Source organism: Rissa tridactyla, chromosome 2, assembly GCF_028500815.1.
Source record: "Rissa tridactyla isolate bRisTri1 chromosome 2, bRisTri1.patW.cur.20221130, whole genome shotgun sequence".
Classification (NCBI taxonomy): Eukaryota; Metazoa; Chordata; class Aves; order Charadriiformes; family Laridae; genus Rissa; species Rissa tridactyla.
In genome coordinates this window covers 74,412,940-74,440,299 of record NC_071467.1, presented here as the reverse complement: position 1 = coordinate 74,440,299, position 27,360 = coordinate 74,412,940, and positions in this window count along the sequence as shown.

Genomic DNA, 27,360 nt, shown 5'->3' with positions numbered 1-27,360 from the left:
ACCTTAAAGATATCTTGTTCCAAACCACCTGCCATGGGCAGGGACGCCTTCCACTAGACCAGGTTGCTCAAAACCCTATCCAGCCTGGCCTTGAACACCTCCAAGAATGAGGTATCCACATTTTCTCTAGAATGAGTTTTGTTTTGTTTTCTTTTGTAAGGAGACTGATATTTTTTAAGGTGACAAGTGGGGAAGTTAAGCAAAATGTCTGTTCTGTATGAGAGGAAGACAAAGATGGTAGCAAAGAAAAAAAAATACATTGTTGTATAAAAGACTCAATTCTGCTTTCCTTACAAACTCCTGCCTTGTGATAACAGTGATAACATTAATAGGAGTTATGAGTATTCAAAGGATAGGGGTTCTGTGCCTAGGAGTTTGTATCTGCAAGCACCCAAACACTAATAGTTTGTCTCTGTGTAGCAAATAATAAAAAATTAAACTATACTGCTCTGATATGAAAGATAATCTGTGATTAAAAGAGAATACTTTATCTCTTCATACTTAGAAACCCCTGAAATATGAAGTTACCTGTTAGAGGGGAAAAAAAAAACCACAATAAAACAACAAAAAAAGACAAATTACAGTTGCTATTCTTTGACATTTTGAAATAAGTATCATTATGATTCTCTTGTTTGTTCAACATGACATTTTATAGTTTCTCAACATTTTAGGATAAGTACTGAGAAATTGCAAAAGAGAGTATCTCAGAAACATATTATTGATTCCCATAAGTTCTGCAACTGCCATGGTTTTTGTTACGTGTCTCCATTCTCTCTTTATTTAATCTTTTTTTATCTGCTAAAACCAAACATACATACTCTGGAATAACTCAAAATCTTCAAAAGGTACTGTTGATCAACACGTATGAGTAGCTATTCTTCAGGAGCCTTTGTCATATGAAGAGCACTGATCACTTATGGCAAGACGTAAATAATTGTGTTCTGGCTGGAAATTAATAATCTGATCCTGAGTCTTCTGAGTCTTTGTAAATTACTCTGCTGCCCACAATAAAGTGCGTTTGTTTGTTTGTTTTTTAACAGGTTGCAAATAAGAGAGGTTTTTTGATCGGGCTTTTCTCAATGTCACAATTGTGCACAGACTTTTCCTGTTAGTGAAATAGAGCAGATTCATATGGTTTCAAACTAGTATGCATGTATATCATGGGTAGGACCTTTTTATGTGGTTCTAGAACTGCCGAAAATGTGTGACTTGATAAAAGGAGAAATCTACACATAGATGCTACAAATACTTACTCATTTGATTTAACATCTGTTCTTTCTAAGGCATGCACACTCCTTAAGCAAAGAAAAAACAAATATAAAGCCTTATTTAGATATAGGTATGGCTTTTTTTTCAGCCATTATGATTTATTAAAGTCATATTTTAAACAAATCTTTTTGTGCAATAAATAGGGAATATGAAATACACTAAAGCGACAAAACCAAAGCTGTACATGAAATGTTATGGGATTTTGAGTTTATGTGAGTGGAGATATAGGACTTCTGAGGACTGTTTTGGGAGAAATAATTTATTATTTCAGAATAAGGAGAAATATTTTGATATTTACTTTTCAGGAGCACCTTCTTTATTTAAGAGCCCAGAAACCATTTCTAAACATAGCTTAACATTTTGTCCCATGCTAACATTAATAGCAAGTGAGTTCCAAATTTTATCATTTAAAATATAGTGCTATGGACTAAAAGATATTTTTAAAAGCCATTTAAAATAAAAAAAAAAATAAAAATCAGAAACTTCCCCTGAGCTCAAATTATATTAATTGTCTTTTAAAATTCAAGTCTCACAAGTAAATACCAAGTCTCACAAAAGACACAAATAGAGAAAAATCCTATTTCTGCATTTGCAGTCTAGTAAACTAACTAACTTAGAAAGGACACATCACTACAGAAGAACGCTGGTGGCCAGCAGCCTGGAAAACACTGTGAAATAGTAATATTTTTTAACTTTGTCATTTTAATTGCACTTGTCTCCAACTTGGTTGCTCATGTATAGGTAAGAGATTCAACAATGAAGAACAGGTGAAAGTTCAAAGGAACTCTAATTAAGTTTAAAAAGCCCAAATATCTATCAATGTTTGATCAGGAATGAGATTGCTTTTCCACTAATAACAACAACAATATTTTCTTAAAATTATGGCAAAATTTAACCAGGTTTCCAGGAAAATTATTTTCCAGCTGTGTTTGTTTCCACCGTTTATGTGTTCAGCTTCTGTACTGTTATATTTGCATGTGGTACTCAGCAAATAACGTGCAGTAAAAAGTCATAAATATTTTTTGTATTTGCAAGCCAGAAAACCAAAGTCATGTAGACTGTCACTATGTGTGTGTGTGCGCACGCACGTGCATGTGTGGGTGTGGCTGTTTGCATGACGTTTACAACACACCACTTTTGTGCATTTCTGACAGAGCTAGATTTCCCCCACAAGACTTCTGCCATGTTTGAAATCTTGTCACGCTACAGACTGCTCAGACTAAGAATAAACATTGCTTTAAACATACTGCTAGGAGAGAGGGAGAAAAAAATATCCTTGTTGGTCAGGTCAGCACAGAAGTTTTATTGCAGTACAGAAACATGTATTTTCCAGGCTTCAGCTAAATGTCCTTTGTGACTCTGCTGTTTTCAAATTTTGAAGCCTGCCATTACACTTAGCATGTGTGTATTACTAGCATGAAGACCCTGAAAACAACACATGCACTTGCTCAGTTATGAAGTGAATCTTCTTCGTAATAAACAAGGTCTATGCTAGGAATTCTACTTATTTCTGTATGTATTATCTGATGTGAACTCATTAGCATATGCTGGTGTCCTGCTGTTGACAAGATAATTCAGAAGTAATACAGAAAGTATTATATACATATCGATTAATAAAAAAAGTTAACTTGTAAGTTTCTGCTTTGGGGTTATGTCTAACTCTTCCATATGAGAATGACGGACCCCTGGCACTCATTTTTCATGATAGATATCATTTTAGGGAAACCTGTAGGCAGTAAGCTATCTGGGTCAGGAAATGCCGTCTTGTCTGTTGGACAGTAGGATTCAGATTCATTTCTGACTCTAGGCATCTGGCAAACTAATTTGTTTTCTTGAGGACCTTTTCTCTCTGGTGTGAGGATATTACTCTACTCTTCTCTGAGACACCTCTGTTTAATTTGCCTAAGGTTAGAGAAATCCATCTGCCTTCATGGCTGTTTAAAAATACAAATAGTCTCGTTCACTCAAAAGCAAAATTTTGCTCTTCTTGTTGTGTTATGTGCATGCAGATTTTCCTGGCCTAACACTTGCAACCTCCTCCCTCCACTGCTCAAATATGACTTGAGTACTTGGCACTCAGATGCCTATAATTTCTTCTGCAGTCCCTTCCCCATTCCTTTTAACCCACACAATATTTTTCACTGCTAGGATTATCTGGATCCCTTTCCCCTCTGGATAAGTCTTATATTTATAGTCACTTATACTTTTTAGACCAGAAAGGAAATACAATCACCTCTGCAGTGCATTGTTAAGTTTGCTTATCAGCTTAGAACAGGAAATACAAATACTACATTTTAGCAGAAAGCGTAATGAAAGTATATACATGCACATATAAAAAAATGTTGAAACAATTTTATTTTTATTTTCCTAGACAGTTTTTCTTATTTGTGTGAGGAGAAATACAAGGAGTCTATTTAAAACACATGAGTGAAAACATACTTCTTCAAAGGTTCAAATGTGATGTCTTGTGGAAGTTATGCTAATTTGAATCTCTATGACAGAAATATTATTCTCTCTGTTTAATTTTCTTTTCTTTACTGCTTTTTACATTCCTCTTTCTCCTGATTATTATTGTTTGGACTGATGACATCATAGATAAGGGTTTCACACCAAACTATACACACATTAAACTGAAGTAAGTAAGATTATCCTGGACTGAAAAACACACTTTCCCTTAGGAAATAAGAAATAAGTGACAAGAACCTGGTAAAAATAATGGGAAAAAAGAAGAAAGTGCTTTAACTGAAGTAGACAAAAGATGTAGAAAGAGAAAATTGATATGCTTTGAATTATTGCTAATAATTTTGAAATTAGTGCTCATACTTGGAGTTCACATGGCAAGGGTTGGGTTTTTTTATTCGTTTCTTGTTTTCATTGTAATTTACAATAGTAAGGACTCTCTGTCACAGTCTTTTTCTCATGTAAAAATAGAATAATTGTTTTCACTTATGCAGTGATTGTCCTTTATAGAAATAGCCAATTGAAAAGCCTTGTCTGCCTGAAGAGCTTTCCTGAGTGTCATGATGCTGTCAGATGAATGCCAGCATACAATCTCAGAGAAGTTTTGGAAGATGGATTACCTGGAAATTTGTTCTACTTTGTGTTTTGAATTTTTATTGAAGTACACACTATCTTTAAATTAATAATGTGGTATTTCTGGAATTAAATGGTACCTGGGAACACAACAGAATCCAGTTGGGTCATGCCTTTTTTTAAAAAAAGGATATGTCTAGAAATAAAGGAAGTGAATCATCAACAGGAAAGACTTACATAGACCCACAGTAGATTAATTTCAAACCCCATTTCCCTCTCCTTTCTCCCTTCCAGCTCCAATACTCCAGCCATCACCCAGCATTTGCCCCCCTACTTCTTGTTTTTCTGCTGTAAAAAGATGGTGGGAGGAAGTGCATGTGTAGTTTTTATTTTCCAGACAGAGGTGGAGAACTGACATGAAGGGAGGCTGGAGATAAGATGACCTTCCACTGACATTTGCACCTCTTGCCCAGACAACAGTGCTGCAGCATGACTTAATTGCCAGAAAAGCAAGAAAAATTGCTCATGCCATTAAAGTCAGGGACAGGAGTCCTCACATTTTCATCCTGAATATAGAACAGGTTTCACGTTTATAACTGAAACAGAAACCCAAAACTCTAATTAAAAAATACATTATTTCCAAAAAACATTCCCTTCATTTCAGCTCAACACTAGAAGGAAGCATCACTTTGCTGTTGTTGCCTTTGTCTCAAAACTCCTCTTAAATTAAAAACTTCTATGAGGGCTTTCTTATGTTGTAATAGGAATTTTTCAAGTTACTAATACATTTCAAAAAAACCTCAATGATAATCACCACAAAATATCATCCACCAATATATGTTAGATGAGTGATTTTTTTTCTTCACAGTTTTCTGTTCTTTTTTTCACACATAGCAGATGGTGGCTTTGTGTATGTAAGCCACACTTAAAATTTCATGTTGGAGAACAAAAGTTTCTATCTGCACATATGAATATAAATATATATATACATACACACTTCATTGCTTCTGTCTGAGCTTTTCATTGCTTCTGGACACTGATGTTAAGAGGGAGAACTCTAGTATCCAGACCACAAGACTGTGTTCAGTGAGATTGGATTTTACTGTTCCCCTATATTATACTTGCTGTATGAACTTAGATGAGTCATCTAATCATACTGTGTCTACAAAGTGTAAAACACAAAAGAGCAACCAGCATTCAGCTGGTTATTTTTTGGAATCTTCAGGTTAAAATTTGTAAGATATTAACCTTCTCCCCTGAGATATTTTTTTTTTTTTGTCATGAAGATTCCCCTGAAGGATGAGTTACTTAACTTGGGGTTGGGCCATCCTTCTTCAAAGTTGTAGAAAACTTTGGTACATATAGGTTACAAAAAAAAAAAAAAAAAAGAAAAATCAATGTACATATGAAAGAGTATCCCTAAGCGTTATTTTTATGGCTCAAAAGGCGATTCAAACTTCCTCTTCTACTACATTGAGTGCTTGAAGCGATTCTTCATATATTTCCAATATAAGACTATGCTGTGGAGGGAAAAGAAGGATTTAGAATAAGAACATTGTCACAATAAATATATTGGATCCATGATTAAATTGAGTTTAGAAAGTAGGAGGAGACCAGCCAGCAGAAAGGTCTATAGCAGCTGTCAGCAGCCTCTCTTGGGGTGCTTTAGAGGATCTGTTATTGATCTCCAGGCATGATATGTTTAATTATATTAGAATAAAGGAAACAAGGAAGAGTGGCTTTAGGAGGATGTAAATGTATCAGGTAAGACCGAAGGAAAACGCTGCTGTTTTTAACCATGGCCTGTTATTCCTGAATGGGATAGGTAATAGATGTCTGATTAAATAATTACTGAAAGAGCAAGATATGTAATCTTTGGGTTAAATGTAAAACATATCAGTAAATGTTCAGTAGTAGAAAAGAACAGAAAGTTTGTATTGAATGGCTGAGAGTCAATTCAGTTTATTCTTCTGTTTATCTTCAAGAAAGTTTAGTACAAAGAGTTCTTGATGACAGTGGGAATATCGATGGAGTCAAAGAGAATATTTAGTGAAAGCAATCAAAGTGCAGAGCTGTGGCTCTTTGATGTGGAAGTGGCTTGGCAATTCAAATCAGAGGTATCCAAAGCTTTGGCGTAAGTGTACCCTTCTGTCCAAACTCACTAATCACTAACTCACCACTATAAATTGCTCCAAACCATGAAGGCTAATAATCTAGGTGCTCTTTTTTGTCAAGAGGTTAAACCAGAAGTTTCAGAGGGCAGCTGATCCCATCCTTTGATATGGGTCTCAGGGAGCTGATCTGAAAATCTTCCTTGTGCACTGATGACTTCCAGTTGCTTCTGCAATGGTTGTGGGTGGTCAGGGTGCATAATTTCCCTAGATGAGCCCTCACTTGCCTGTGAAAAATGCGCTCTGGATTATACATATATAAGTGTCCTGGTTTGAGGTATGTATATTTAAATACCACAGCTTTGATATTAGTATGATTTGCAATTAAAAACTACTTCAAACTGACTGTGCATGTCTCTACTTCAGAAACACCTTGTGACAGAATTTTATTGAAGGTCAATTTTTATTTCCTTTTTTCCTCTGCTTCTTAGAAAAAAAAAAAACATAGCACAACTGGAAGCTTTAACTTCTGTAGTATTTCAACAACAGTGCATACTGATTTGTTTTTTTATACTTAATTTATTAATGCTTAATAGCAGTGTTTACTAAATACTCTGCTTTCCATGGTGCTGATTTTCATCTCTTTTCTTGTTTTTTTCTCGTTGTAGATGTAAACTATTCTGAAGTCTTCAGAGGAAATTGAACAAGTGTTTTCTTATTAACTGTACCTTTAGCAACAAATCGTGTAGCGTGGAGACAGAACAGTAAGAAACAGGACTTTCACAGACAGCAGTAGCAGTGCTCACTCCTACCGGTATTCCCATTGTTTAGAGATGAATCCCTTTCTCAGGGACCTATTGAAAGCAGCAAAACCAGCTACCTGCCTTCAATACTCTAAATCAAGTCAATGCTTTTAACAAGATTAATTCTGAATACGGGGCTTTGCTGATTCAGTCAAAGCTCTGAAAGAAAGAATTGCAACTAATTTGCCTGATTTTAGACTCACACAAAAAAACAGTTACACTACGAGTATTCTCAGACTATATCATTGATGGAGAACATATCTTCTTCTCTAACTACAGTTATATAATCACTGACACTTTCAAAGTCTGTCACTCCTCAGCAAAGGGGTAATTTTAGCCAAAAATGCCGTATTCAATACTGAAGCTGAGCTGTCTTAGAGCAACAATAAGAAAGGGAAATATCCTGTTATTCAAAAGTGTACAGGAAGACTGGAGCTCCTCTGCTCCCAAGCATAGCACATCAGTTTTAGCGCTGCCTTGCAACAACACAGCTTTCCAGCTTCTGGTCGGATTCATCACCAGCCTGTTCACAGTACTGACAGACAACCTCTACATGAAATGGGAGAAAAGTCTCTATGCTTCTAGCCAAAAACTAAGCTTCCAAGAAAGCTAGGTTTAGCTTAAATTTGTATGCATGCACATGTCTGCTTTCGGGTGCAGGATGACTGATGGAAGCAGAAGTCCCAAGCAGCAGGAGGCTGTGCCTGTGAGTCACATTTATGTATAGCCCAAGGAGGATCAAATGAATTTGAATTTAAAAGATCAATTATTACTACTACTTACATTACTGTCATTAGGTAGTTAATAACAAAGGCATAGAGAGGTATTCCATAAATGGATATATGTATACATATATATATGTGCCTCTGTGTATGTGTGTTCTTTTATTATTATGTAAGACTTGACAGAGGTTGAAACGAAGAAAAAGTTTTCTTGTTTTTAACATAGCTACAAAGTTAATCTTGAAATGATAAAGAAGCCACAGCCATGGCTGTCTCTCATGCACATATGGGTCTGGAAAGGATCGTCACAAAGCTTGTTGCAGCAGTCCTTCAAAATCTCCCAGCACAGCATCTCTTTTTCTTTTCTGGGTTACACAAAGGATTAGAAGTAATTTGTTCCTCTTGAGGTCAGGCTGGTCTGTGACTGCAGATGGGGGAGTAAGTCTGTATTTAAGTGGGCCATCCTCACCTAATAAAAATCATTAAGCTTTTGATGAAATCATCCCAAATGCTCTCTTCTTCAATAAGCAAAATTAACTAATTGGCTTCAATCTGAGCTTTGAAATGCATTGAGATTGATAAGAAGAAAAAACTCTGGACTACTGAACCCTTCACACTTTCCAGACCTTACTTTTAGCTAACATAAATCAGAGCAGTCCTGTTGTCAGAACTGTGCCAATTTATCTCGACTCACGATATTTCCACTTTGTTGTTTTTCTTTTATATCTATTTTTGGAAGGTGGATTTGCTCTCCTATTGTTGTAAGCATCTCTGGTGCCACATCGTGTATTCTTACCCCAACCTTACCGAAATACCCCCCATAGTTACATACCGTACAAAGGAGCGGTTCACGTTTCTATCTTGCTTTGCTTCTAACAATGCGATCCGGTTACATTCACGAGGCTATATGGGCTCCCTCTGGTGGCTAATTGACCTTAATCATCTCAGAGCCACTTTTCCAGAGAACGTGTCATAGTGAATGAAGACATAACTTTGGTAGAGAAGGATGGGGATGCTCTAATTAAAAATGGTCTGCGGTTTTTTTGATCATAAGAAACAGCAAGGGAAGACATGAACACAAAAAGCAGTCTAGGTATTCCCTGAAGCCTGGAGGCACGGAGATTTTATTCCTTTGTACTTAGATTTAATCTAGCCTCTGTTAATGTGGGAAAAACTTTGATGAAAAGCTGTCATGATAACTTACTAAGGAAAAAGCCTAGATGAAGAACTCCAGCTGTGTAATCAGACTTGGCTATCTATCAGGGTGCTCTAAAGAAAGCTCGACTACAGCAGGATGTTGTATTGAAGTTCAGCATACAAAAATATTATCTCATTGAAATTAGCGCTGTCCCTCCATGGTCAAAGGGTTGGTTCAAGAAGTGGAATTTATTCCCAGATCTATCTAGATGCTCCATTCCAGCCTTCCAGTTGCTGGGGAAAGAAGAGATGGACAACAGCAAAACAAACAGGGTATAAAATGAGATGGACAGTGGCATAAAGGTATCATTGCTTTGCATCTGTCTACAGCGGCTAATCGTATTTCTTCATCCCAGTCCTTGCAATTGATGTGCAATCATAGCACCATGACACTAACTCAGTCATCACTTGTTCTACAGTGCTGGCTTTCTTGGTGGGCTTCTTGGTGGGCTGGAAATCCTCTTGCAGTCCCACGTCCACGTAATTATACCATGTCATAGCATGAAACGGTTTAGAAACTGATAAGGTGATGTTAAAGTCACATTCATCTCTTTTCCTTTCCCTGTAAGCCAAATTCTCTGAGTTACCTTAGAACAGGCTATAAGGAAGCATGCCAATATAACCACCAAGCTAGTCTGGGTATACCTTGATGTGACCAGAAGGAGAATTTGGCCGTAGAGGGAGTAAGAGAGATTAAATATGTGTAGACATAGACATACAGTCACACACACATAAACATAATTTCTCATTTCTTAAATATTTGTGTAAGAAATTAACACTGTGTAAATATCTTCTGTACATTTAAATACAAAACATGCAACTATAAGGATTACATTGTTGTTACATATTAACTGCTGATTTTTAGCCTGGATAAAATGATTCCAGAAAAAATATAACAACGTCAGGTCCAACACGGGTATTGGAATGACTAATGCTTTTCTAGCTTCCCACTTATTTTTCCACTGACACCAGATTGTTTACCTAGCTGACTTTTTCTTTCTCTGACTTAGCAGCTTTTGCTCAGCTCTAGGACTTAGTACTCTATTTTTAGAATGGCTATTTTCTTATAGAAGAAGTAAGCACTTGAAAGGCCTGCTGCTGCATTTCAACACAAAACTTTGGTGGCAGGGTCAGCAGGTGAGATGAAGTCTACAACCTTCAAAGTTGACCTGCAACACAAGGTACACTGTGGAAATGCAAGAAGTCGAAGTTCATACTTGGAAAATCAGAGGCAGGGTAGCCAGAGAGCTGGTGATTTTATCACGCTGAGCTTGGATTCTGATGCCGGTTAAGACTAGAGAAGCTTAAGAGCTGCTCTGACCTGAGTCAGACAGTGATAGTTTTCAGGGTTTCTTGACAGCTGAAGATCAATAAGTGTCAGAGCAGTGGGGACACCCTGTATCTGTTCCTGCTCTCTGCATGGGAGTATAAAGTCATACAAGCGAGGGCTTGGTGCCTTCTTGATGCTGGTTTAAAGCTTCTCTGTGCTGGGATTTCACAAGGCACGGTGTTGTGCTCCCTCCCTTTGTACTGCCTGTTCCTAAAACATATAAGAGCTGCCACTCCCTTGGTTTGGCCGAAGTGTCTGTCTTTGGCTGCTCTCTGGAGAGGCAGTGCTGCGTATGGGTGGTATGGGTGGCTGTCTCTGGCGTGCTCCCCCAGCTTCCAGTTGCTCAGGGATTTCTGACCTGGGTAGCATCTGGGCTGCTCCTAGCAGTCACTAATGACCTAGTCTTCATGAATGTATCAATGCTCTTGTTGTTAATCTCCTGATCTGGTTAGCCTTCATCATATGCCAAGAGTTCCACAGCTTATCTGGGCTTTTTCCAAATGTACTTTCTTTGGTTTCGTTCAAAAATTAAATAATACAAATTGAGGGAACCAGCTATGATACCCGCTTACAGAGTCAAATGCATTCTCCTATGAATAAACCACTATGTAAATCATAGATTTCAATCCACTCTTTCAGCTAAATGATGCATATTATTAGATGTTGATGAGTTCATAACAGGTGAACAGATAGCCCTCTAGTACTAGGTTACAATTTTTTAATTGAAAAAACCCCAGGTGCTTTCACTCTCTGAAGTAATTCCATTGAAAACAAATAGCATGTGAGAAAGAAAATAGAGTGCATACTTATCTTCTGTATTTTGTACTGCTGTGTCTCCAGTCAGTATTTATAAAAAGGCAGCAATAGCTTTTACTGCACCTTGAAAAATTTAGATCTCCACATCTGTGGATCTTTTTTCCTCTGTACTCTCAGAGAAATTGTGAGATTATTTTGTTAAATGTGTAATATTTTTCTGTGTTTATGGTCAGGCTTGAATTTATTGGGAGAGTAGAAAGGGCACCAAAGCAAACAAAGCTTTATGTTCCCACCCAAATTGATTAAGAAAGTCTTCTGTTCCTCTGCTGCAATACCAAGAACTACTGAATCTGTGATGTTGTACTAATTTTCCTACATCTTTAGTAATGTATGTCGGAAGCCAGAGAAAGTACAGCACCAGAGGTCATACAGTTTTCTCCTGTTTTACCTTTCATTTACCTTCCATTTTCACCATACAGTGAGCCTCTTTACTTGCTACATCATTGTGGAGGGAGGAAGAAAGAAAGAGAAGGACAAATCTTTACTCCCTACATATGCTCACACTGGAACTACAACCATTCCAGACTGCAAAAATCAAAAATTAAGTGTTTTGGTTGACTATTTTTTTTCACAAAGCCTAAAAGTCACACATTGTGGCAGCCCTGGGAATTGAATCGGTGTCTTCCAAACACACATCTTCTGCTTTAATCACAAGAATTTCTTTTGTTTCCTCTCAGCTCTTAGTTTGCTAGGTTTAAATAATACATGAAAATTTACATGAAATCTCAGTGACACCACTCTTCTAATATTATGAAAAATTGAACCTGTTTTCCATATGTCTCTCTGGTAGATGTTTTGGAGTCTAGTCTTTCACTGTAGATGCTTGAATTGCAAGCAGAAATCATCTACCAGGCAAGCTATTCACCTATCCTGTTTCTGTTCAGATATTTAGGCTTCAAGACACCTGAGGGTGCCACATTTATAGACAAGCAGCTGCCTAAGTGATCTGCTGAGTTAGACCTTGGTGGCATTCAAGTATCACCCAAAATGTTTCCAAATATTCATCCTAAGTCTGACAGCCTGTGACTCTACTAGGCATGGCAATGGGAACCCCATCTCCCACTTCTGATTGCTCGGTGCCCAGACTCTTGATTGATTACAACACCATCACCCCGCTGCTTTTCTCTTCCTCCTTGTGCAGACACACATGATCAGGAATTTTCTGGTGGGAAGATAACACTGCTCTTAATCTTGTTCTAACAATCTCTACTTATAAAGTGCGCTCCCGGCAAGTCAAAACTGAATCTGTGCAGTTAAAATATGATGCAATGGAAAGTAGTTCAAGTTGATGAGGTAGTTTGGAATGCAAAAGTACCTCTGGAAGACAGAGCATAGTCAAAATCCTGCTTAAATACAAGTCAGAATCATCTGTAAGTGCTGAGAGAGAAGAAAAGGAATAGCTTGGAAACACTGAGGACTGAGGCCAATGGTTAGACAATTTTATGTCAGAAATAGTAAACATGAGGCCAACTATGCAGCAAGGCTCTAGGACCTGGACACACAGAGAAAGAGCACTCCAATATGCACCTTGCCATTTTGCCAATAATGCTAAAAGTAATTAACATTTAAAAAACCTGAAAAAGTTCACAAAGTCTGTTTTATTTCCTGCTGAATTGAGTGTAGCAAGGATTTCACCCTTTAGAGTATCAACCTGAACATGTGTTTGCTAGATCCTTAGTAAAGTTATGATACCTGTTCTCTGTGAAATTTTTGATCATGCAAATTTAGTTATTGGCTATGCATGAAGCACTTGCTGCCAATGTTAGCTTCAAATCAAGAACAATTTGGTAGTTTGTACACATAAACATGCATGCGATGAGAACCCCAAGATTCAGTCTGAATTGTCAGTGTAGTGTTGTACTGTTGCTTGTCAATAAGGACTTTTTGTAGCAAGTGTGATGGAAATGAATGTAAATGTCAAAGCACAGGCTGAAATTAGAGCAGTTTCAACTAAAAAACTGATGAAATATAGTTGTAAAAAATCAGAAATTATTTGCTTTACTTTAAACTGCAGTTAGAATTGATTTTCTATGTTGCTTCTTTCAGCCACACAATCTGTTAGGAAAATAGATATCTACCTAATCTAGGCAAAGAGGTGAATTCCTGTTCATCCATTTTTAAGATGTCTAAATACAAAGGGTATTCGAATTTAAAGGCAGTTCATACTGCATACATACAGGAAATTCAAGATCTTCCCCATATTCCCTTCAACTTCGCCGTTAACTAGTTAGTCCCATTACAGGCATTTTAACACCAGTTGTGAGAAGACTTTGAGATGTCATATTTTAAAAGTAGACCTTTTCCTTCGGTGCTTTCTCATTCAGAGCTTGTGTGGACGTCAGGTCTGTAAGACTGAGGATTTTAAAGCAAAATCACATGCAAAGAGGGAGCCTTACTTATGAAAAATCTGTGCCTATCTGAGACAGCAGATCTGACGTTGTGTTCAAATTTGAAGTAAAATGGTATAAAGCTGCCTGAGGGGATATTAAGATGTCTTGCTAGAATTGCCAATCGGTGGGTAATTTATTGGGCAAGCTGGCCCGTGCTCTGCTACCTTACACTCAGACGAACTTGAGAAAATGATGCCTTTTGAGATCAGCAGTAGCAAATAAACCAATATTTGGCAGAAACCTTGACGTAAAAGCCTGGTCACAATTACCTCTAATTTAATTTTTGTTTTAAATGCTGTTTTCTTGATAGTGGGTAAAAAAATACCTCATTCTTCTTTGGAAAATTATGTGTTTTCTTTTCAAGTCAATATCTATACGAATCAAGAGGAATCCCTTTTTAAATGGATGACCATTACAGCACTCAGAGATCACTAGACTGAATATGCGAAAAGAGATCAGAATATCTTTCACATCTCATTCTTTGAGCCTTCCTGCCATTAGTGTGTACATTACGTTCTTATCTGCTTTCTCACAGTTTTGAGTATATGAAACCACACTTTGAATACTTTTGTTTACTGATTTTTTTATTTCCTTTTTTTTTTTGAAACAGATGAGTTTTCATATTCACATTGGCACATGTTATTTGACAGAAACTTTGTGGAGGTTTTTTCTAGGTTCTTAGTTTTCAGGTTTTTCATTATACACTGACTAAATAGTGAAACAAGGGCATAAAAGATTATGGAAACCTCTCCTCTTCAGTCTCTCTTGGAGGTGAACGTCGATAACCCATGATCTAGCTATGATAAATTTTGTGATGGAAATCTCAGCTGTTGATGTTTTTGTTTGTAGGTTCCCATGGGTTGTCCCATGAGAATGTAAAAAGGTATTAACAGTGATGGGGAATAGAAACAGTTTTTGCCTTCTTGGTTGTAGGGTTCAGCCTTGAAAAATGTCTTGAAAAAAACCTTGAAAACCAGAAAACCAACAAAAAATCCCTCTAAATTCGCATTTTAATGCATCTCATGGTATCTTATCCAACACCAGAGCCCCAGGGAGAGAATCAGGCCCCAATGGCACACTGACATTTGCAGGGAGAGAGAAAAAAGAGTGCTACTCGGGGAAACTTATTTAGCATAATTTGGAAGATCACTGATTGAGAAGAGAGCAGGATGTTCATCTGTTCCTTGACCATTTATTTACTGAGTATTAGAAAAGGGGTGTAATAGCTTTTAATTCTCTTCATGTTATGCACTCCCACACTGATAAATGATGTGACATTTGGAGTTGATGCTGAGTCCTTCATAATATAGCAGACCTTTGAGTTCTTGGGGCAGTGTTCTTCCAAGAGTCTCTTTGATTATCTTCCTATCACTGTCTAAGTTGACAGAACTGCAAATGTTATTGCTAGTCATAAAATTATCCAACCACAATGTCTGTCTACAATGACCTGCAGTGGTTGTGAATGCCACAAATTGATTATGCACTGTGTAAAGAAGTCTTATCCTTTCATTCCTTCTAACTTTATTGCCCTTAATTTAATTAACTGTTGCCACATGCTATAGGTTAAAGAGAGAGGCTAATATGTTCCTATTGTCTAGCTTCAAATTCAGAGCATCTCCGACAAGTCTCCTTTTACTCCTAACCTTTTCAGGCAAAAAGAGTGCTGGCTATTTAATCTCTTTCTGTATGTATTTAATCTTTTTCCTATTTCTGTCTCAATCTTTCTTCCATCCCCTTCTCCCTCCTGCTTACTCTTCTCAGTTCCTGGCTGCACTATTCTTCTATCTATAGCCAGTTTTCTCTCTGATATGTAAACATATCAACTATTTCCAATAAAAATTAGAGACCTAGGTTCAGGTGCATCCTTAATGATACAGACTTTGCCTGATGATTTAGTAGTGGTGTTGAGAATTCTTTCCACATGAGGCTCAGTAATAATCCTTGAAATGTTCTTGTTTGTAATAATAGTATTTATGCCATCTGTATTTTTAAGCAGAAAAGAGACAGTAAGGTCTTATGTATGTCTCATGGCCAAACTGAGGAACAATGTCAGTATGGGAGTTACCGTTACATTTGGTCAATAGAAGAAGAAAAACAGTGAAACCCCATGATGATCTTCATTGGTTGATCTGTCCCTGTTAAAACAGACTATTGAATATGGTTATTTCTATATGTGTATGTTGAAAAAATGCATAAGCAGACATTTCTCTAAGGTTAGAACATCAGGTGCCCTGTGGCGATGAGTTTCATATCATCTTGTGAATGAAATACGTCACTAAAGACAGGACTGAATAACCCTGCTTAACAGTACAGGTGCAGGAAACTGCTCCTATGAGCTTTCTTCTGTCTAAGTGTACCTCTCCCCTTCTACATCCACGTGCCAAACTGCAACAGTCTATGATATACCTCCTGAAAACCTGTACCTTCAGTACCATTGCCCTTGAGATATATTTTTACTGAGAAGTACTCTATAAAAGCGAAAATAGAGATTTTCTGTAAAGAGATATTATTACCTCAGTATCTGCAGTACTCCCACAGTGTTTTCTATTCTCAGGATCAATGCGGAGATAATGTTATCCATTCATAACAGGTATGCAAAGTCTTGAAGGGATCTGTGCTACCTCAATATTTCTTAGCATCAGAACATTGCAGCTGCCTACTTACTGCCATTGCCTTTTTTTCTGTATAAAGTGTGTTTTAGTGGTGAGCAGAATAGAGTGCATTAATATATACTTTTCTGCTTTTGCTGTGATTATAGAGAAGCTAAGATTTTATTACTGCATATTGTTTATCAACAAGTTTTTCCTCTGCTGTTAGAAACAAGTCACTCCTGACTCAGGAGGAAGAGTGCCACCTACCGTATCTCCGAAACTATTTCTCCAGCACAGAGGGGCTTCTTGAAGAACCCAGAACTGACTTAGACCAAATATGTATTAGCCTCTAAAGAATACAAAATCTCAGCTCAGGGTGGTATATACATAGGCTGGTTAGCAGCTAAAAATAAGTAAAATGTTCAGTTAATTTCACCATGATAAATGAGTTGTTCTGATAGAAATTTCTCACCAAGAAATGAAGACTCCTTGCCATGTACATCAGGAATAACAGAGGACACACAAGATGTCACCAGGAAATTATAAATGCTTTTTCCTCCCAGTTTTAAAAGTATGTTTCCATTAAAACAGAAATACAAGACCAGACATATGTATGTACAAGCAGTTAATCATGGGTGGAATTATATGTGCAGTTAATGTTAAATCAGTACAGAATGATATTGAAATAAAGAAGTTTGATGCAATATGAAACTCACTTTGTCATCATGACTAGCATGAACAAGATTATGTGTGGTTACGTTTAGATATATTGGCATAGCTGAACTGTTCTAATTCCATTGGGTTCACTTGCACTGGCAGATTCCTTATTCTGTTACATGGAGAAATCTGTAGCGACTCCAGTACAAAGTTGTTGCATTAGCTGCCTATTTGTTCTGAAGGTGCAAATTTCAGATATGAACCCTGAACAAGAATGTGCTGGCCTCTCAGGAAGTCCTCTCAAAAGCTTTCAGATAAGAAGCCACTAAGATCCTTGATGAATCCAGCCCATCTGAGAATAATCGAAAGAATGAACAATACATCTTCAGATTTCAATTCCCTGGGCTGTCCATTTGGATGCAGGGCATACAAAAATGCCTTCAAGGTAAGGATTGCAATTGCAAGCTAACAAGCCCCAGTGTACATCCTGTTCAGGGAATGCTGCAAATTTTTAAGTAATAGAAGTTCAAAATCAAAGTTATTATCCCATCATTATCCACACTATAGTGTTCCCTTGCCAACAATAAGGCAAGATATTTTAAAAGACTATGCCTAGAGTAATATAAACAGGACACTTTTTATGGTATATAAAAGCAAGATCCACAGAAAGGAATTAAACAGCAACAGTAATATACACTTGAATCACGCTCTATCTTTCATAATAATTTAAGAAGTTTATTTCAAAGGTGGTTTGTGGAACAGAAGCTGAGAAGTAACAGTAAGACCGCTCAGTGAAATTTAAATTGAACATATTCTATTTTTCATGTGAACTTTTAGAAATTCAAATCACAAAAGAACCTTCCTAATGATATAGAAAATGTGCAAATTAAGGATCAGATACTTGTCTGGACTTTCTGGATGAGAATTTTACCATGTCCGTCTTTTTATAGACTGGCATTACATATTAGCCCTGCCCTCACTTCTCAGATTTAATTGTGCTGTTGCAAAATATATATGGCACATCTATATTTGAAGTATCTATGGAAGGGATTTCCAGAGATACAAGGCTATTAACTTACCTTTCTTTTTTTTTTTAGAGAGTATTTAATTTGGTGATAACATAGATTTTGACAGTTTCTAAGGTGGGGGCAGTTCAGTTTGGCATGAGGAATGCATATTAGGATGGCTGGTAATAGATGACAAAGGACTGCTTAATTTTCAGGGAACTATTTAAATGAATATTTTGGCCCTCAAGCCTGACAGATGCATGCTTAAGGGAGGAAAAAATCAATTATTAATAATAATCTCAATCATGCTAAGAGAAATAGCAACAGAAACAGGATCCAAAAAGTGCTGCATAGGGAGAAAGTAAGCCGAAAGGAGGAATGCGGTATGTGTCTTGATACATACAATTGCAACCCAACTACATTGTGGAGGTAGCAGCGTGATAAATTGTATTCATCATGTGTTATTGATTGCTTCTCCTGTCCTTTGTTCACTAATTCATCTCAGCCATGACCACTTTAAAATTCCAAAACCCAGATCGGTTTTCCAGGGCCATGCAGAGAGGTAATATTAGCAGTAAAAACAAAACCAACACCCAAACCCTCAATTTTCTTTCAGTTAAGATGTCAAGAATTGTGGGCTCAGCACTATTTTGAGCACTCAGGAAAGTGCATAATGAACAATAGAAAGTTAGATGCCTTGGTAAGAGTAGTAGTAAAGGGAAAGAGTGTTTCCCTGAATTTGAAAAAGAGGAAATTAAGGCTGTTTAACCATTGTTTAGGGAAATAAAGGTTGTTTGGCCTATTCTTGAGTCAAGGGATGTATTGGACAAGAAATGCCTTTCTGAGATTCTATGGGGTTTTGTCTCTTTTGATCTCAAACTTGAGCAGTATAGCTGTAGGAGGTCATAACTTCCATACTCATCCAGCCAAACTGCATTGCAAAAGCTAAACTGTACCTCTCCTTACTCCTTGTGTATTCAGGAAGCCAAGCCTCAGGTCACATTTCATAGAGCTCGCTTCTCAGCAGCTGGGCTGACTTCGGTACCGTACATGTTTTGTCATACTTGAACCAACAGTAGGTGTTTGATCTTGTGAATTATTTTGTTGGAACCATTGAAACGCTGTTGGCAGCACTATGTATCAGAGGAGGTACCGCTATGGTGTAACTTTTATCTTCTGCAGACGCAGGGACAAACTTCCCACTGCTACAAGTCTGTGCCTTGGCCACTCCAAAGTCTGCCCCGAATTCAGTGTCTCAGGTCAGAGGAGTTTGCTGTGTAGACAAACTTTTTGGTGGAAAAGATGTTTGAACCTCTCCACTACCCATGAGTGGGGCAGGAAAAATCCCTTAATTGGTCAGATCAGGACAAGCATTATGGAGGGAGCTGGTACCACTTTAGGACTTCAGTTTGCTACTTGGATTAAAGATGATTGTGAATTAAGGGAGTTTTCTGGATCTAGCTTCATGTATCAACACTTTTATCTTCAAACCGTATATATTGTTTCTATTGAACTTGGCTTACTTTCAAATGGGATTCAACCGAATCAGTAAAACAAATGGGCAGCCCTGGGGAGAGCCCCTTGGCTCCAGCTGGCAGGAGGGAAAAGCCTTGTTCTTTGGCTGCATATATGGGAAAGTCCTCCTGCTCCGTGCATGCCATCTGCAAGTGGCAGTAGCAGCAAGCACAACTTCTCAGACCTCTAGAGTAACTGAAGGACTGTAACGTTATTTTTCGGCCTCCTTAGCAGTCTCCTATCCTGGACATTTATCCACCTGCCTATGTAAAGTGCCTATGTCTGTAATCTGCCTGCGATCTGAGTAATCTGCCTTTAGCTTGGCAATTTATTTAAAATATGGAGCTAGTGCTGAATATCTGAGTAGTGATTTTATGACTTTAAGGGACTGATCACATTGTAAAAGGTAAGCATGTAGCTTAATGCTTTGCTGGAGTAGGGCCATAACATTCAATAGAGTGCAGAATAATTTAAGAATAAAATTAAAAGAAATTTCATCCATACAAAATTTGACTAAATACATGCTAACACAAGAAATGGACACAGAACAAAACTCTGTCTTTAAATAACTTTCAGAGACATTTGAAAGGATGGATGCAAATTAAACGGGAAAGCACAGCAGTAGTTACAAACCCAAGAAGTTTGCATTTCTATAATCTGAAGCAGAAGGGCAGGTCAGCATAAACAGAGTTAAGGAGAGGTCTTTGAATCACGGATTTTAAAAACACAGATCAACTTCTCATCCATGTGAAAGCAACTCACGTAACATATTTATAACTTCCAAACATTATTTATTCCATGTTTGCAACTCTCACTTATATCCGGGTATTTCTTTTGGATATACAAAATGGGGGGGAAATGCATTTACATTACAAAGGTGTTGCGTGAAAAGGGGCAAAGCAGTTTTAGCAGAAGATAAAGCCCCTTGCGTTCTAACACTCCTCACCGAGGTGGGAGGCTAGGTGCGGCTAGGTTTAAATTCTGAGTGATGCCCAATTCAGCACTATCAGTCCAATCGCGTTTAATATGTATTAAACTATTACGATTTGGATACACTAATAGTGGACTGCACCTTCAGTCTAGTCGTGCTCATGAACTAGCACGGCCACTCTCGAGTCTTTGGTCGCGTTCAGTGAGAAAGCGAAACAACTAGCTACTTAAAAAAGTGCAGTTTATTTAAACAACAGATATATAGGTTCTTAGGATTGCCGGTGATAAATACACTGTCTGCAAAGCACGTGCAAATGAAAGTATTGTTACATATACAAAACGCGCGACAAAGTTATAAACGATACAGCCTGGCTTTAAATGTAGAAAAAGAGAGTCTCTAGAGAAATTTCTAAGTTTCCCGAGGAAGCACTCGGTATAATCTAAGTCTTACCCAAAGGCGTCCCTATGGGGGGGAAGAGAGGCTCAGCCCGTCGACTGATCCCAGAAGTCAGTGATGTAATTCTTTATGATGGTGTCTTCCCTGGGTATCCCCCCTCTCTTGGGCTATTTTTATACTATTTGTTATCTTCAAGGTGGAGTTTGAGTGACTTTAGTCATACATACTTTTATCATGATTGGTGTAAATTTCTCTCGCTTCACAATTAAAGGTATAGTTTACGAGAAATTCAGGGCGCAGACTCAAGAAGGAGTGGTCGCACCTTGGAGGCAGGTAGCCTTCGGGATGGAGGTGTGTTTTGGTATTATAATGACATTATAATGAGCAAAGTTCGCACAAAGGACAGCATTTCATCAAAATTTGACAAAATGTTGGCTCTGAGCATCTAGCGGGCAGCTAATTGGCAGCTTATCTGTTTCATGGTATCATCCCATTCCTGTATCCGCTATACATCATAAGGTAAAGCCACGGAATAATTGCATCCCGTCCCGTACCTCATGTAGCTTATCAGGGAACCACAGATGTTGTGTCCTTCATGCCAGCTGCGGCTATTTTCTACCTCAGAAGCCTCTTGATTTTATACTTTTCCTTAATGTGTGAACAATGCTGTACTTTTGTATTTTTTAGCCAATTTAGTATTTATTCCACAAAAGGAAAGTCTATTATATCTCCTTAACACTATATATAATTTTCTTAATAAAGGAGTAAATATTTCAAGTCATTTTAATTGATGAAGTTCTGATATTCATGAGTTTTGAACACTGAATAACTCTGACCCAGAGTTTTCTGTGGAATTGAACTTCATTCCCTTTCATATATGAGGCTTCCACACTTGAGCTGAGGAAAGAACTGTAGTATTTCATTGTTGCCCCTTTAGCAATATATTTACAGAGAACATTCTTTCCTTTTAAATTTTAATTCTCAAATAGGATATGTAATTTATTGCATGCAGCAGATTGATCTCTGTGCTTCAAGAAATTACTTGTAGCATAAGTATCCAGCATGACTTGATTTGATTCCAAAACAGAGAAATCATTGCAATCCTGCCTTCCCTTCTTGCTGTCCCACTCAAATGACAATTTACAGTCAAGTCTTAATTATTCCAGTCACTTAATTCCCTATAGGAATTAAATAATACAATGGAAAAAGGAAGTATATAAGAAAAGTTATTTGTTTGAATTAGGCAGATATCTAGACCACTTAGGTTGGCTTTCCTAAATCTTATGCCAGCTGCCATTAGGAAACAAATGAAGAGAACAGGCCAAGCACTTAGCATAACTTAAAAAGCCAAATAAAATTGTAAGTGAAAAGGAAATGGAACTGCTATAAAACACATATTAAGGAAATGTAGTTTGGCAGCCCCAAGGGCCAACTTTCCCCCAACAAGCACACTCCTACAAACCAACAACAGAAACCACAAACAAACAAAATGAAGCAAAACCCAAGCCCCACAACTTCCCACAGATGACAAGTTAGCTGTTATATTGAAATGTGCTGTTTCTACTAACTGCAGGCGCCACAGAATAAGAAGCCCATAAAATCACAGCAGCATAACATTTATGCAGTTCTACAATTATAAATAACCTTAGCAAGATCGTTTGTTTCATTCAGTGTTGTAGCAATGTAATCAGTCAACAGGAGAAAACTTACACAGATTTATTCAGACAAAGGAGACAGAGGACAATCCAGCTCTGATTGTCTAATAAAGATTTTTCGGAAAAATATGATGAGACTTCAAATGTATTTTTATGCTACCTTATATAACATGATTATTATTCAGTAAAAACAAAAAGAAGTTCAAAAAGATGTTTCCTGATATAGATATATTTTAAAGATGAATAAACTTTGTAAGATTAAGTAAGAGTAAGGGAACATTTATTAAGGCAGTTACATATTCATTTGTGGTAAGTGTATTATATGCATGCGCAGATACTGAAGAGATGAACAAAAAACCTTAAAAAAACTCATTATGTTGCAATCTTAGGACAACAGTAGAAAATCTTCCTTCCTATTCCATCTGCTTTTAAGCTTTCTCATCTAAGGCAAGAGATTTAGTCACCTTTGTAGACTGTTTTCGAAATGGCCTACCAAGAAATGGCCCTGTACTATTATGTTCTGTCCTTGACATTTGCAAGTCAAGACCATTACCCTTGACTTTCCCTAATCTAAAGAAAGCTAAGTAGCATCTGTTTGTCCTAAATAACCTTATTCGTAACCCTGCCTGAAGTGTTTTATTTTTTCTCCAAGACTGAAGACAGCTTGGTAGGATGAGGAGTTGGCATGACAGAAACTGAATGTTAGCACCAATAATTATCATTGAAAGGTGTTACTTCGATGACAGCTTTCCACTTTCAAGGAGGACAAATCAACTCTGTGACCAGCTGTTCCATTCTGAAGCATGGCCCTCACTTCTCCATTTATATTTGGATGCTGAAGCATGTGAACAGAAAGCCAATTTCAGTTCTACAAAAGAAGACAAAGATAGTTCCGAAAAGCCTTTCAGCAAAGAGGAACATAGGTGGAGATTTTCAACTTGATTGAAAAAATAATTATTATTTTATTGGTAAAAATATGATTTTTTTTTTAATTCTCCTCATATAGAACTAACAGTAGGACAGTGCCTCTACGGAGCACCTCTCTACATTCTTACTTTCCACCTTACTCAAAGGAAAACACTTTCTGGACACTTCATTTTAGCTCATGTTAAATTTCTTGAATAATTATGACAGGTGACATCAGATTCCACACTTTGTTCTTTTTGTAGCACTGCAATCAAAGCACTCTGATGTTTTCCCTGGAGTGTAGAATTACCACATGTACCCTTTGCCTATTTTCATAGTATGCTTTTGAAAGGGAGGTATTATATAGGCCAATACATATGCTTTCATTCCTTCTATGGGGTTTACAGTACCCCATTTTGTAACTGTGAGTTACAAAATTATATGCAAACACACATTTCAGGAACTTCTGAGAGTACCTTTGAAAAAATGTGTGTGCCTTAGATGTTCATTTAATATATTGACAGTAGGATTCTCAGACAGAAATATGCGTTCAGTTTTTAATATATTCTCAGTTGGGAGAGGAATATGCATAACTAATGCAAATAAATAGGAGAGGGAAAATTACATGTGTATATGCATTCTTTTAATTGTGTATTTTTTTTAGTAATATATAAATTTTTATTTGTGTATCTAAACACATACATTGATAATAATGAATTTGAATAAATCTCAAGAGGGGAAAAAGGGATTTTCATAATAGCTTTCCACAGGAATTGTGCTCCTAAGTTGCTTTGACCCAGATTCTCATGAACATTTAGGTAGGAAAACCTGCACTGAATTAAATGACTTCCATTTTAGTTGAAGTTTGATGTTTTAGATACTTTTGAAAACACACAGAAAGATCACCTCAACCTATAACGTTCACTTGAATTGACAGTAAATGTGATATGCTTATATCTCATGCTTTTAGCCCACTTTGAAACTAGGTCTATTTGTAATGCTACACACAAAAAAATCAAATCAATTGTGCCCTTTATATATCTTTTTAAAGACATAGATTTTATATGAATGCCCCACAAAAACATAGAGATGCTTTAATGAAAGAAAGGAATATGTTGGTTAATAGAGTTTCTATACCCTTTCATAGCCATTTTTGACAGGCTGAATTATTCTCAATAAGAAGTGAGGACATCTGTTTTAATTCTACTCAGGTTTCAGTTATTTGGTTTGTCTGTGAGGCCTTTAATGAACCTAAAAATGTTGAGTACTTCATGATTTTGCAGTGGATAGACAAATTTGGTATTCCAGCAACAACATGAACAGTCAGAGAAGAGGAGTGGGAAGAAGAAATATGGAGTTTGATGTACCCATATTTTTCTGCCCTTTATCATTGTTAATTCTAACTGGCTAATTAGAATCAAATCTGTAGATTTCGAAAGCAGAAAGTCACTGGAAGTGGGTGTCTATTTATTTTAGGCTGTTTGTAGATGTCCACCTTAATTTTTCCTTCTCTGGTCAGAGTTGCTAGCTAAAATAAAACTTCAGGATCACCAAGCTCAGTGTTTTTTCCGTTTATAAATAGCCTTTCATGTCTTTTGAATACTAACTGTGTTAGGTTAGTTTCTACCTATTTCGTGCTTCTTCTTACTAATGGATGTAGATCTTATTTGTGTGGAAAAAAAAAGAAAAATGGCTCTGACCAAGACCATTGGACTCTGGTCCTTAGCAGATTTTGGTCTGTTGCCCAGGACTGCAAACTGATTACCCAAGCAGTGTGGAAAACATTCCCAATTAATACACTGCATAAAGTTTCACTGCAGCAATAAGATCCACTACAAATTCATTAATCCACTTTGGAAACATCTTGTTACTGCGAGGAAAGTAACTACTTCTGTCATTATTTTCTATCAACGTATTTGGAGGTTGAATAAAAAAAAAAATAGCATTAGGAACTTAAAATCTTCCAAAAAATGTCAGAAGTGAAGGACAAGTATATATTAATTTCCCTGACATGGAAGCTGTGAGGATGTTTCATTCCTCCAGGGGAAAAAAAATAAACAAAGAACACATGCCAGAAAATCCTATTAATTCATTGCTTAAGAATTGTGAATCACACTGGGAAACCTGGACAAATAACTAAAAAAAAGGAAAAAAAAAAGAAAAAAGAAACCTGCCTGACAGTATTTGGGTTTTTACCTTTATGTGGCTCAGAAAGCTGATACTCTGTTTAGGCAGCACTACATTTCAGGAGGTACTTTTTCCAAATCTGGATCTTCGATCGGACTTGTGTTATCAATCTGATACCAAGGATTGCTGTTCGTATTGAGTAGCACTGTCATCTCCAAGTTGCCTCATCTGCTGAAAATCCTTTTTGTTTCTGGTGGGAGTGCTGGAAGGGTAGCCTACTAGCACAATAATGTGATCTCTGCCTTGCCATTTAGTAATGACAAGCTAGACATATCCAGATTCTTTCTAGCTCAATTTGGTGTTTTATTTGCATCTTTGTTTCTTAACTATATGACTCCATTTTGATAAAGGCTAGCCTGTGCTTCCTTAATATTAACAAAGAAATATTATCATACTGGAGATATTGTAGAAATATCAGCTGCATAAATAAGAGGATTGAAAGATTAGAAGTTTCGTGATTGCATTAACTATCTGCAATACTTTGGTTTTTTAATTATTTTTTTTTCCTTTTTAACTTTTAATAAGGAAGAGTATTAAGAAAACTAGACAGTTCTGCTCTGTGGGTAAACTCCAAATATTACTAGTAATATTTTAGTTGGGTATTTAATTGCAGCAAAGACCTTCTGAAACAATTAACATATGCTCTAAGGTCTTTATCACCGTATCTGTTCTACTGCACTTTTACATTGAGAAACAAAATTGATTCTGGACTTCATCCAATCTAATTTTCCAGTAAGTGGCAAACAGTATGTGTTGAGCTCCAGCGAAAAGTGTCTGAATAGGAAGTAATGCAAGTCATCACTAAGACAAACATTGCCAATACTCTTCATATGTTCGAAGAGATAAGATGTTGGTATTCTGCTTTCTGTTTTATGGACTATTGTTAGATTTTCAATAAAAGGATGCTATTTTTTTAGCATTTTTTTCTTCTTCTTCTGAAAAACTTAGAGGAAGCTTAAATCTCTGCAGATATTCTTGTATTCAACTTCATTGAACAGTACAAATAAACTCCTGCATACCTGATTTCTATCAGTGCTAATGCCTATTAGTGCTGTAGCTAGCCTGTTACAACCCCCTCCATTTTATTTATTTGTTTGTTTCTAGAAACCACACTGAAATGTGGTATAAAAGGCTCTACAACCATTTAGGATGTTGGGTAATGGTAGGACTAGAGGGAATGGATTAAAACTAGAGATGGGACAATTCAGACAGGACATTAAGAAGAAGTTCTTCACCATGAGGGTGGTGAGACACTGGAACAGGCTGCCCAGAGAGGTGGTGGAAGCCCCATCCCTGGAAGTGTTCAAGGCCAGGCTGGATGGGGCTCTGAGCAACCTGATCTAGTGGGAGGTGTCCCTGCCCATGGCAGGGTGGTTGGAATTAGATGATCTTTAAGGTGCTTTCCAACCCTAACAATTCTATGATTCTATGATTATATGATAAGAAATTTTGAAAAAAATAATCCATTCCTAAAATGTAACTATTTTAAAACAAAACATTGGGGGAGAGGGGGAGTTGATTTTCTAGTGCTAAACCTATTTAAACAATAATTTTGCATGGTAGTTAAGGTAAAAGATAGTGGATCAAATTCTCTCCTCTCTGTTAGGAAGATTATATTCAATACTCACTGTATTTGCAATTGACAAGGTGCTTTCGTGACAGTGTTTGGTCTCTGTACAAGCATATCTTCCTACACAAAACAAGAAGGAACAAATATGGTTGACTACAATAACCATGAATCAGTATGCTTCAACTGTCCTTCTTTGGCACGAAAGTTCAAGGACCCAGATTTATACCCAAGGCACCATTGTACAGCTGCCATTCCTCCACATTGTAACATGGGT